Below are 12,217 nucleotides of genomic sequence, written 5' to 3' on the forward strand. Positions count from 1 at the left end.
CCCCCTGGGGCAAAGTAAAAAAGTAAAAAAAAAAATTTCCAAGTGTGTAAAAAAAAAAAAAAAAAAAAAAATCCTAAATAATGAAAAAAAAAAAAATATATTATTCCCATAAATACATTTCTTTATCTAAATAAAAAAAACAAAACAATAAAAGTACACATATTTAGTATCTCCGCGTCCGTAACGACCCGACCTATAAAACTGGCCCACTAGTTAACCCCTTCAGTAAACACCGTAAGAAAAAAAAAAAAAAAACGAGGCAAAAAACAACGCTTTATTATCATACCGCCAAACATAAAGGGGAATAACACGCGATCAAAAAGACGGATATAAATAACCATGGTACCGCTGAAAGCGTCATCTTGTCCCGCAAAAAACGAGCCACCATACAGCGACAACAGTAAAAAAATAAAAAAGTTATAGTCCTCAGAATAAAGCGATGCAAAAATAATTATTTTTTTCTATAAAATAGTTTTTATCGTATAAAAGCGCCAAAACATAAAAAAATTATATAAATGAGGTGTCGCTGTAATCGTACTGAACCGAAGATTAAAACTGCTTTATCAATTTTACCAAACGCGGAACGGTATAAACGCCTCCCCCAAAAGAAATTCATGAATAGCTGGTTTTTGGTCATTCTGCCTCACAAAAATCGGAATAAAAAGCGATCAAAAAATGTCACGTGCCCGAAAATGTTACCAATAAAAACGTCAACTCGTCCCGCAAAAAACAAGACCTCACATGACTCTGTGGACTCAAATATGGAAAAATTATAGCTCTCAAAATGTGGTAACGCAAAAAATATTTTTTGCAATAAAAAGCGTCTTTCAGTGTGTGACGGCTGCCAATCATAAAAATCCGCTAAAAAACCCGCTATAAAAGTAAATGAAAAAAATGTATTTATTTCCATTTTCCCATTAGGGTTAGGGCTAGGGTTAGGGTTAGGGCTAGGGCTAGGGTTAGGGTTAGGGTTAGGGCTAGGGCTAGGGTTAGGGCTAGGGTTAGGGCTAGGGTTAGGGCTAGGGTTAGGGTTAGGGCTAGGGCTAGGGCTAGGGTTAGGGCTAGGGTTAGGGCTAGGATTAGGGCTAAGGTTAGGGCTAGGGTTAGGGCTAGGGTTAGGGTTAGGGCTAGGGCTAGGGTTAGGGCTAGGGTTAGGGCTAGGGTTAGGGCTAGGGTTAGGGCTAGGGTTAGGGTTGGGACTAGGGTTAGGGTTAGGGCTAGGGCTAGGGTTAGGGTTAGGGTTGGGGCTAGGGTTAGGGCTAGGGTAAGGGCTAGGGTTAGGGTTAAGGCTACAGTTAGGGTTGGGGCTAAAGTTAGGGTTAGGGTTTGGATTACATTTGCGATTGGGATTAGGATTAGGGGTGTGTCTGGGTTAGAGGTGTGGTTAGGGTTACCGTTGGGATTAGGGTTAGGGGTGTGTTTGGATTAGGGTTTCAGTTATAATTGGGGGGTTTCCACTATTTAGGCACATCAGGGGGATCTCCAAACGCGACATGGCGACCGATCTCAATTCCATCCAATTCTGCATTGAAAAAGTAAAACAGTGCTCCTTCCCTTCCGAGCTTTCCCGTGTGCCCAAACAGGAGTTTACCCCAACATATGGGGTATCAGCGTACTCAGGACAAATTGGACAACAACTTTTGGGGTCCAATTTCTCCTGTTACCCTTGGGAAAATACAAAACTGGGGGCTAAAAAATAATTTTTGTGGGAAAAAAAGAGATTTTTTATTTTCACGGCTCTACGTTATAAACTGTAGTGAAACACTTGGGGGCTCAAAGTTCTCACAACACATCTAGATAAGTTCGTGGGGGGGTCTAGTTTCCAACATGGGGTCACTTGTGGGGGTTTCTACTGTTTAGGTATATTAGGGGCTCTGCAAACGCAATGTGACGCCTGCAGACCATTCCATTTAAGTCTGCATTCCAAATGGCGCTCCTTCCCTTCCGAGCCCTCCCATGCGCCCAAACGCTGGTTCACCCCACATATGGGGTATCAACGCACTCAGGACTAATTGGACAACAACTTTTGGGGTCCAATTTCTCCTTTTACCCTCGAGAAAATACAAAACTGGGGGCTAAAAAATAATTTTGAGGGGAAATTTTTTATTTTATTTTCACGGCTCTGCGTTATAAACTGTAGTGAAATACTTGGGGGCTCAAAGTTCTCACAACACATCTAAATAAGTTCCTTGGGGGGTCTAGTTTCCAATATGGGGTCACTTGTGGGGGGTTTCTACTGTTTAGGTACATTAGGGGCTCTGCAAACACAATGTGACGCCTGCAGACCATTCCATCTAAGTCTGTATTCCAAATGGCTCTCCTTCCCTTCCGAGCCCTCCCATGCGCCCAAACGCTGGTTCTCCCCCACATATAGGGTATCAGCGCACTCAGGACAAATTGCACAACAACTTTTGGGGTCCAATTTCTCCTGTTACCCTCAGGAAAATACAAAACTGGGGGCTAAAAAATTATTTTTGTGGGAAAAAAATTTTGTTTTATTTTTACGGCTCTGCATTATAAACTTCTGTGAAGCTCTTATTGGGTCAAAGTGCTCACCACACATCTAGATAAGTTCCTTAGGGGGTCTACTTTTCAAAATGGTGTCACTTGTGGGGGGTTTCAATGTTTAGGTACATCAGTGGCTCTCCAAACGCAACATGGCGTCCAATCTCAATTCCTGTCAATTTTGCATTGAAAGGTCAAACGGCGCTCCTTCCCTTCCGAGCTCTCCCATGCGCCCAAACAATGGTTTACCCCCACATATGGGGTATCAGAGTACTCAGGACAAATTGTGCCACAACTTTTGTGGTCCAATTTCTTCTCTTATCATTGGGAAAATAAAAAATTGGGGGCGAAAAGATAATTTTTGTGAAAAAAAAATGATTTTTTATTTTTACGGTTCTGCATTATAAACTTCTGTGAAGCACTTGGTGGGTCAAAGTGCTCACCACACCTCTAGATAAGTTCCTTAGGGGGTCTACTTTCCAAAATGGTGTCACTTGTGGGGGGTTTCAATGTTTAGGCACATCAGTGGCTCTCCAAACGCAACATGGCGTCTCATCTCAATTCCTGTCAATTTTGCATTGAAAGGTCAAACGGCGCTCCTTCCCTTCCGAGCTCTCCCATGCGCCCAAACAATGGTTTACCCCCACATATGGGGTATCAGAGTACTCAGGACAAATTGTGCCACAACTTTTGTGGTCCAATTTCTTCTCTTACCATTGGGAAAATAAAAAATTTGGGGCGAAAAGATAATGTTTGTGAAAAAAAATGATTTTTTATTTTTACAGTTCTGCATTATTAACTTCTGTGAAGCACTTGGTGGGTCAAAGTGCTCACCACACCTCTAGATAAGTTCCTTAGGGGGTCTACTTTCCAAAATGGTGTCACTTGTGGGGGGTTTCAATGTTTAGGCACATCAGTGGCTCTCCAAACGCAACATGGCGTCCCATCTCAATTCCAGTCAACTTTGCATTGAAAAGTCAAATGGCGCTCCTTCCCTTCCGAGCTCTGCCATGCGCACAAACTGTGGTTAACCCCCACATATGGGGTATCAGCGTACTCAGGACAAATTGTACAACAACTTTTGGGGTCCATTTTCTCCTGTTACCCTTGGCAAAATAAAACAAATTGGAGCTGAAGTAAATTTTTTGTGAAAAAAAGTTAAATGTTAATTTTTATTTAAACATTCCAAAAATTCCTGTGAAGCACCTGAAGGGTTAATAAACTTCTTGAATGTGGTTTTGAGAACCTTGAGGGGTGCAGTTTTTAGAATGGTGTCACACTTGGGTATTTTCTATCATATAGACCCCTCAAAATGACTTCAAATGAGATGTGGTCCCTAAAATAAAATGGTGTTGTAAAAATGAGAAATTGCTGGTCAACTTTTAACCCTTATAACTCCCTAACAAAAAAAATTTTTGGTTCCAAAATTGTGCTGATGTAAAGTAGACATGTGGGAAATGTTACTTATTAAGTATTTTGTGTGACATATCTCTGTGATTTAATTGCATAAAAATTCAAAGTTGGAAAATTGCGAAATTTTCAAAATTTTCGCCAAATTTCCGTTTTTTTCACAAATAAACGCAGGTAATATCAAAGAAATTTTACCACTATCATGAAGTACAATATGTCACGAGAAAACAATGTCAGAATCACCGGGATCCGTTGAAGCGTTCCAGAGTTATAACCTCATAAAGGGACAGTGGTCAGAATTGTAAAAATTGACCCGGTCCATAACGTGCAAACCACCCTTGGGGGTAAAGGGGTTAAATGAAAAAACACAAAAATAACTGTCCTAAAGCCAAATTGGATATAATTTCACACCAACCATAAAAAAGGGGGTGGACAAAAGTGTTGGCACTGTTTGAAAAATCATGTGATGTTTCTCTATTTTGTGTAATTAACAGCACCTGTAACTTACCTGTGGCACCTAACAGGTGTTGGCAATAACTAAATCACACTTGCAGCCAGTTGACATGGAATAAAGTTGACTCAACATCTGTCCTGTGTCCTTGTGTATACCACATTGAGCATAGAGAAAAGAAAGAAGACCAAAGAACTGTCTGAGGACTTGAGAAACCAAATTGTGAGGAAGCATGAGCAATCTCAAGGCTACAAGTCCATCTCCAAAGACCTGAATGTTCCTGTGTCTACCGTGCACAGTGTCATCAAGAAGCTTAAAGCCCATGGCACTGTGGCTAACCTCCCTAGATGTGGACGGAAAAGAAAAATTGACAAGAGATTTCAACGCAAGATTGTGCGGATGTTGGATAAAGAACCTCGACTAACATCCAAACAAGTTCAAGCTTCCCTGCAGTCCGAGGGTACAACAGTGTCAACCCGTACTATCCGTCGGCGTCTGAATGAAAAGGGACTGTATGGTAGGAGACCCAGAAAGACCCACTTCTTACCCCGAGACATAAAAAAGCCAGGCTGGAGTTTGCCAAAACTTACCTGAAAAATCCTAAAACGTTTTGGAAGAATGTTCTCTGGTCAGATGAGACAAAAGTAGAGCTTTTTGGGCAAATGCATCAACATAGAGTTTACAGGAGAAAAAAAGAGGCATTCAAAGAAAAGAACACGGTCCCTACAGTCAAACATGGCGGAGGTTCCCTGATGTTTTGCGGTTGCTTTGCTGCCTCTGGCACTGGACTGCTTGACCGTGTGCATGGCATTATGAAGTCTGAAAACTACCAACAAATTTTGTAGCATAATGTAGGGCCCAGTGTGAGAAAGCTGCTTCTCCCTCAGAGGTCATGGGTCTTCCAGCAGGACAATGACCCAAAACACACTTCAAAAGCACTAGAAAATGGTTTGAGAGAAAGCACTGGAGACTTCTAAGGTGGCCAGCAATGAGTCCAGACCTAAATCCCATAGAAGACCTGTGGCGAGATCTAAAAATGGCAGTTTGGAGAAGGCACCCTTCAAACATCAGGGACCTGGAGCCAGGTCCGGACTGGCCATTGGGCAGTTCTGGCAAATGCCAGAAGGGCCGGTGCCAGTAGTGGGCCGCTGCACACTGCGCCGTTGTCAGCGGGGCCAGCGCCGACTCGCCCCCTCGCCAGCGACGCTCCCTCTCCCATCATTCCCCGCTCTGCCTCTGACACTGCGGGTGCGTGATGACGTCATCGCGCACTCACTGTGTGCCAGGCAGTGTAGCAGCAGCCGCCGAGACTGGAGCAGGGAGCAGTGCGGGCACGAGGAGAGTGTTTTTTTTTTTTTTAACTGGACTGTGGGGCCGTTCTCGGGGAAAGGGGGGGCTGTGCAGGATACTACTACGTGGGCTGTGTGTGCTGTATACTACTGTGTGGGCTGTGTGTGCTGTATACTACTTTGTGAGCTGTGCTGTATACTACTGTGTGGACTGTGCTGTATACTACTGTGTGGGCTGTTCTGTATACTACAGTGGGCTGTGCTGTATACTTCTATGTGGGCTGTGTTATATACTATGTGGGCTGTGTTATATACTACGTAGGCTGTGTTATATACTACGTGAGCTGTGTTATATACCATGTGGGCTGTGTTATATACTACGTGGGCTGTGTTATATACTACGTTGGCTGTGTTATATACTGCGTGGGCTGTGTTATCTACTATGTGGGCTGTGTTATCTACTACGTGGGCTGTGTTATCTACTACGTGGGCTGTGTTATCTACTACGTGGGCTGTGTTATCTACTATGTGGGCTGTGTTATCTACTACGTGGGCTGTGTTATCTACTGCACAAGAGGTTGGTACACAAAATGAGAATGCTTGGTCTGGGGGAAAATGTGTGTAAATGGGTTAGTAACTGGCTTAGTGATAGAAAGCAGAGGGTGGTTATAAATGGTATAGTCTCTAACTGGGTCGCTGTGACCAGTGGGGTACCGCAGGGGTCGGTATTGGGACCTGTTCTCTTCAACATATTCATTAATGATCTGGTAGAAGGTTTACACAGTAAAATATCGATATTTGCAGATGATACAAAACTATGTAAAGCAGTTAATACAAGAGAAGATAGTATTCTGCTACAGATGGATCTGGATAAGTTGGAAACTTGGGCTGAAAGGTGGCAGATGAGGTTTAACAATGATAAATGTAAGGTTATACACATGGGAAGAAGGAATCAATGTCACCATTACACACTGAATGGGAAACCACTGGGTAAATCTGACAGGGAGAAGGACTTGGGGATCCTAGTTAATGATAAACTTACCTGGAGCAGCCAGTGCCAGGCAGCAGCTGCCAAGGCAAACAGGATCATGGGGTGCATTAAAAGAGGTCTGGATACACATGATGAGAGCATTATACTGCCTCTGTACAAATCCCTAGTTAGACCGCACATGGAGTACTGTGTCCAGTTTTGGGCACCGGTGCTCAGGAAGGATATAATGGAACTAGAGAGAGTACAAAGGAGGGCAACAAAATTAATAAAGGGGATGGGAGAACTACAATACCCAGATAGATTAGCGAAATTAGGATTATTTAGTCTAGAAAAAAGACGACTGAGGGGCGATCTAATAACCATGTATAAGTATATAAGGGGACAATACAAATATCTCGCTGAGGATCTGTTTATACCAAGGAAGGTGACGGGCACAAGGGGGCATTCTTTGCGTCTGGAGGAGAGAAGGTTTTTCCACCAACATAGAAGAGGATTCTTTACTGTTAGGGCAGTGAGAATCTGGAATTGCTTGCCTGAGGAGGTGGTGATGGCGAACTCAGTCGGGGGGTTCAAGAGAGGCCTGGATGTCTTCCTGGAGCAGAACAATATTGTATCATACAATTAGGTTCTGTAGAAGGACGTAGATCTGGGGATTTATTATGATGGAATATAGGCTGAACTGGATGGACAAATGTCTTTTTTCGGCCTTACTAACTATGTTACTATGTTACTATGTTACTATGTTACTGCGTGGGCTGTGTTTTATACTGTGTGAGCTGTGTTTACTACTTGGGCTGTGCTATATACTACGTGGGCTGTGTTTTCTATTACGTCAGCTGTGCTGTATTATGCGGGTTGTGCTATATACTATGCGGGTGGTGCTATATCCCGGGGGGGTATATTATTTTCTATGGGGGAGGTTGTGTTATATACTATGGGGGGCTGTATTATATTCTCTGGGGGGCTACATTATGTATTATGAGGAGGTGGGCTGTATCATATTCTGTGGGGGGCTGTATTAGATTTTATGAGGGATAATTGCATCAAACTCTTTGATGGGGCTGCATTATAGTCTATGGGGAGGTGGGCTGTATTATATTCTATTCGGGGCTACATTATATTCTGTGGGGGGCTGTATTATATTTATTTTCTATGAGGGGTGATTGCATCATACTCTGAGGGGGGCTGCATTATATTCTATGGGGGGTTACATTATACTCTGTGGGGTAGTTGCATTATACTCTGTGGGGTGGCTGCATTATACTCTGTAGGGTGGTGGCTGCATTTTACTATATGTGGGCTGAATTATACTGTATCAAGGACTATGGGGAATACGTTATACTATATGAAGAACTAAGGGGTGCATTATACTATGGGAAGTGAATTGTACTACATGGATGACTATGGTGGTGCATTATACTATATTGAGCACTATGAGGAGTGTATTATGCTATATGGAGCACTATGAGGAGTGTATTATGCTATATGGAGGACTGAGCAGTGTATTTTAATATATGGAGAACTATAGGAAGTGTATTATACTATATGGAGGACTGTGGTGCACATTATAATATATGGAGGACTATGGGGTGTATTTTACTAAACAAGTAAAATGCTGCATATTCAGATTGTTTTTGCCGGAACAAAAATTATTGTTCTCAGCAGCACATTGCTGACGTAAACTGTAGATGTGCTGCTGATAGCATGATACTGTATGGTGATCTGTTAGTGATCCATTAGTGATCGTTCTGTCCCATTATTATTCCCCAGCTGGTGGAAAGAGGCCGGGAAACAAGTGTTGAACAACTTCAGAATTGTCGATCAAACTCATTTAGCGGCCTGAACTCAGCGCATGTAAATACAACCGAAATGCTTTTGTGTGATGTGCAATATGTTAGCATTTGGGGCCCATTATAAACTTTTGCCTAGAGCCCCACTTTACCTAAAACCGGCCCTGCCTACAAGTGTACAAAGATATTATACAGTCCTCATGTGGCAAGTGGGCCTGTGTAACTTCAAATGCCAGGGCTGAATTTTAGTCTCAGTCCGGCCCTGCCTGGAGCAGTTTGCCAAAGAAGAATGGTCTAAAATTCCAGCAGAGCATTGTAAGAAACTCATTGATGGTTACCGGAAGCGGTTGGTCGCAGTTATTTTGGCTAAAGGTTGTGCAACCAAGTATTAGGCTGAGGGTGCCAATATTTTTGTCTGGCCCATTTTTGGAGTTTTGTGTGAAATGATCAATGTTTTGCTTTTTGCTTCATTCTCTTTTGTGTTTTTTTCATTTAAGACAAATTAAATGAAGATAATAATGCCAAATAATTTGTGATTGCAATCATTTTCAGGAAGAAACTGAGTATTATCTGACAGAATTGCAGGGGTGTCAATTCTTTTGGCCACAACTGTATACTTTATAGGCTGTATTCACTTGTTATTCGCTGTGTTCCATGATCCTAAAACACAGCACAGAAATATAAAAATTTAAAAAAAGTACAATACTTTTCGGAATATCAAATCTTGACGTAAAAGGCACAAAGCATCACAATAAACAGCAACATGCTGAGCTAGAAAATAAATATTTTAACATTCCCAGCTAGAAGGAGAAATGTGTACACCACTTGTTTCTACAGATAAATCTACCACATACAAGGTGAAAACACGTCTTGTTAGTAGAATAAATTCTATTATATGAAGGGTTAGAGGTTATATACAGAGAGAGAGGTTATATATTATCTTAAGTGGTCACAACACCCAGATTCATAAGGTCTCCTGACCTCATCTTCAGAATCGCGTAGTTAATTAAAAGGATAAACATAAAAGTCCCAGCTCCCACATCACCACTGATTGGCTGATTGCCTCTCGTTATGGAAGCTTTTGGTAGAAGCTGCTTGAATCAAAACCTTTCAGGTATGAACGGTGCCTGGACGATGACACAACGAGACTTATCAGGTTGATGTTAGACTTTGGGATCACAACTCAGCAGCCAACGCCTCTACAGGTTTTCATGGGTAATATGTTCCAGATGTTGGAGTTGGAAAAAGTACGGCAGGTTAGTTGTGGAAATATACGTGCAACGGATTAGATGTAGTGTTATGTAGCATTTTTATTTATTGGAGTTTAAAAGAATAGCCAAATGTTTGTGTGGACCCTGATTAAATCTTTTCCAAATATAATTTTTGCAAGTTGCTTATGTGGCAGGTTGCATGTAAAAAAAAATATTATTTTTTTAAATTACAATCAGTTTTTTCTTTTATAATTTGTGGACACATTGACTTTCAGTTATATTTTAAAGGTCATTTGTAACTGGACAGGCCTTACTACAAATGTTCTGATTAGAAGAACATGGAGTATGAAAAGGCAGAGGTTTCATGAATGTATATGTTAGGTGTCGGGATTCTTCCCCTGCACGGGATAGATCCCAGCCCTTGTCTGCCTCTGCGGTCTCCCATTCTGGTTCTGTGGCTGCTGCTCAGCATAGACATCGGTCCCAGCGTCTTGCTCAGGCCCGTGCTATATGGTTGGTTACTGCTGGCTCTCCAGCCAAGTCCTTTGGAACAGTAATATTCAGGTGCAGCCTGGCTCTCTGGAGTCTAAGTCCAGAGATCACCGTACTGGGCATGTCCTTGAGGTGGCAGCTCCGGATTGGTCCGCAGGTGATGTTAGCGTGAGTGTTTGGGGTGGAGCTTTGGATATAAAAGACTCCCAGAGACACCAGCGGATGCGCTAGTATCATTCACGTTATGTGTATATGTATGGGACATTGCTTCAGCATGGTCTTTGCCAGCATGTGCTCAGTGTTGGCAGAAAGCCATTAGAATTCTGGCACCTCCGGAGAGGAGTTTGTGTGTGTGGATTCAGGGCTGGCGTTTAGCCATTAGAATTCCGGCACCTCCGGAGAGGAGTTTGTGTGTGGATTCAGGGCTAGTGTTTAGCCATTAGAATTCCGGCACCTCCAGAGAGGAGTTTGCGTGTGTGGATTCAGGGCTGGCGTTTAGCCACTAGAATTCTGGCACCTCCGGAGGGGAGCTTGTGTGTGTGGATTCAGGGCTGGCGTTTAGCCACTAGAATTCTTGCACCTCTGGAGGGGAGTTTGTGTGTGTGGATTCAGGGCTGGCGTTTAGCCACTAGAATTCTGGCATCTCCGGAGAAGAGTTTGTGTGTGTGGATTAATGGCTGGCATTTAGCCACTAGAATTCCAGCATCTCCGGAGAGGAGTTTGAGTGTGTGGATTCAGGGCTGGCATTTAGCCACTAGAATTCTGGCACCTCCAGAGAGGAGTTTGTGTGTGTGGATTCAGGGCTGGCATTTAGCCACTAGAATTCTGGCACCTCCAGAGAGGAGTTTGTGTGTGTGGATTCAGGGCTGGCATTTAGCCACTAGAATTCCGGCACCTCCGGACGGGCAGTTTGTGTGTGTGGATTCAGGGATGGCGTTTAGCCACTAGAATTCCAGCATCTCCGGAGTGGGGTTTGTTTGTGTGGATTCAGGGCTTGCTTTTATCCATTAAAATTCCGGCATCTCCGGAGAGGAGTTTGTGTGTGTGGACTCAGGGCTGGCATTTAGCCATTAGCATTCCGGCACCTCTGGAGGGGAGTTTGTGTGTGTGGATTCAGGGCTGGCATTTAGCCATTAGGATTCTGACATCTCCAGAGAGGAGTTTGTGTGTGTGGATTCAGGGCTGGTATTTAGGAATTAAAATTCCGGCATCTCCGGAGAGGAGTTTGTTGAGTAATGCATTTCTGATTGTGTGACCACTGTTTGCCTTTTACCCCGTGAGCAGGCTACGTTCCCCTGTGAGGTTTCTAGGGCCATACCACCTTTCTTTGCGCCACGCTATTTCATTTCTGTGTGCGACTGACACAGCTCTGTTGTGGAGCATCTCTTCTATTTTTGTGAGTGACACAGCTCTGTTGCAGAGAATTTTATTCCGTTTCTGTGTGCGAGTGACAGAGCTCAGTAGCAGAGCAACTGTTTTGTTTCTGTGTGCAAGTTCAGTTCATGTGCTGTTCACACTGAGTGGCATTCAACCCTGAGTGTACGGGTAATCGCTCGCAGTGTATTCCATCATTATCCACTAGCAGCAGTTTCCCATCTCTGCACGATGGACCCCGGGTTGCGATTGCACTTTATTATTTATTTTATTTAGCGCAATCCACCAACCCTAACAGTATATTCTCTCGTCCAAGAGAGTCGGTCAATTATGCTAATTAATCACGGATCAAACTCTGTTCCAGGTATGATAAGAGTGTCAGCTTAGTGTGATCTGACTATCTCGGATGAGAGAATCAAAGCACAAGTCAGAAGATGGAGAGCAGAATTTCTCCATCTTCTCCATTGTGTGCACCTATGGCAATCAAACTCCACACAGATGTCATCCAAGTGTCGTCCAATATTTTCTACACATCCATATACTTGATTAGGTGAATGTGATCTGATTTGAGCTGCAAATCACAGCTTGATACAATTTTTTTCTCACGCCGAATTGGCATGTGAAAAAAAATTGCTGATCAGCACTGCCCTATAGTATAACAATGGGCTGAGTGCTATACAATAAAATATGGGCGAGCAATCGGT

The 12,217-nt window shown here is 43.1% G+C and overlaps 1 protein-coding gene across 1 annotated transcript in view; it reads right to left on the reverse strand.

Moving 5' to 3' along the window:
• The window catches only part of LHX6 (LIM homeobox 6), a 225,995-nt gene that overhangs the window by 155,544 nt on the left and 58,234 nt on the right, over positions 1 to 12,217 (reverse strand). The window lies entirely within an intron of this gene.

Source organism: Ranitomeya imitator, chromosome 2, assembly GCF_032444005.1.
Source record: "Ranitomeya imitator isolate aRanImi1 chromosome 2, aRanImi1.pri, whole genome shotgun sequence".
Lineage (NCBI taxonomy): Eukaryota > Metazoa > Chordata > Amphibia > Anura > Dendrobatidae > Ranitomeya > Ranitomeya imitator.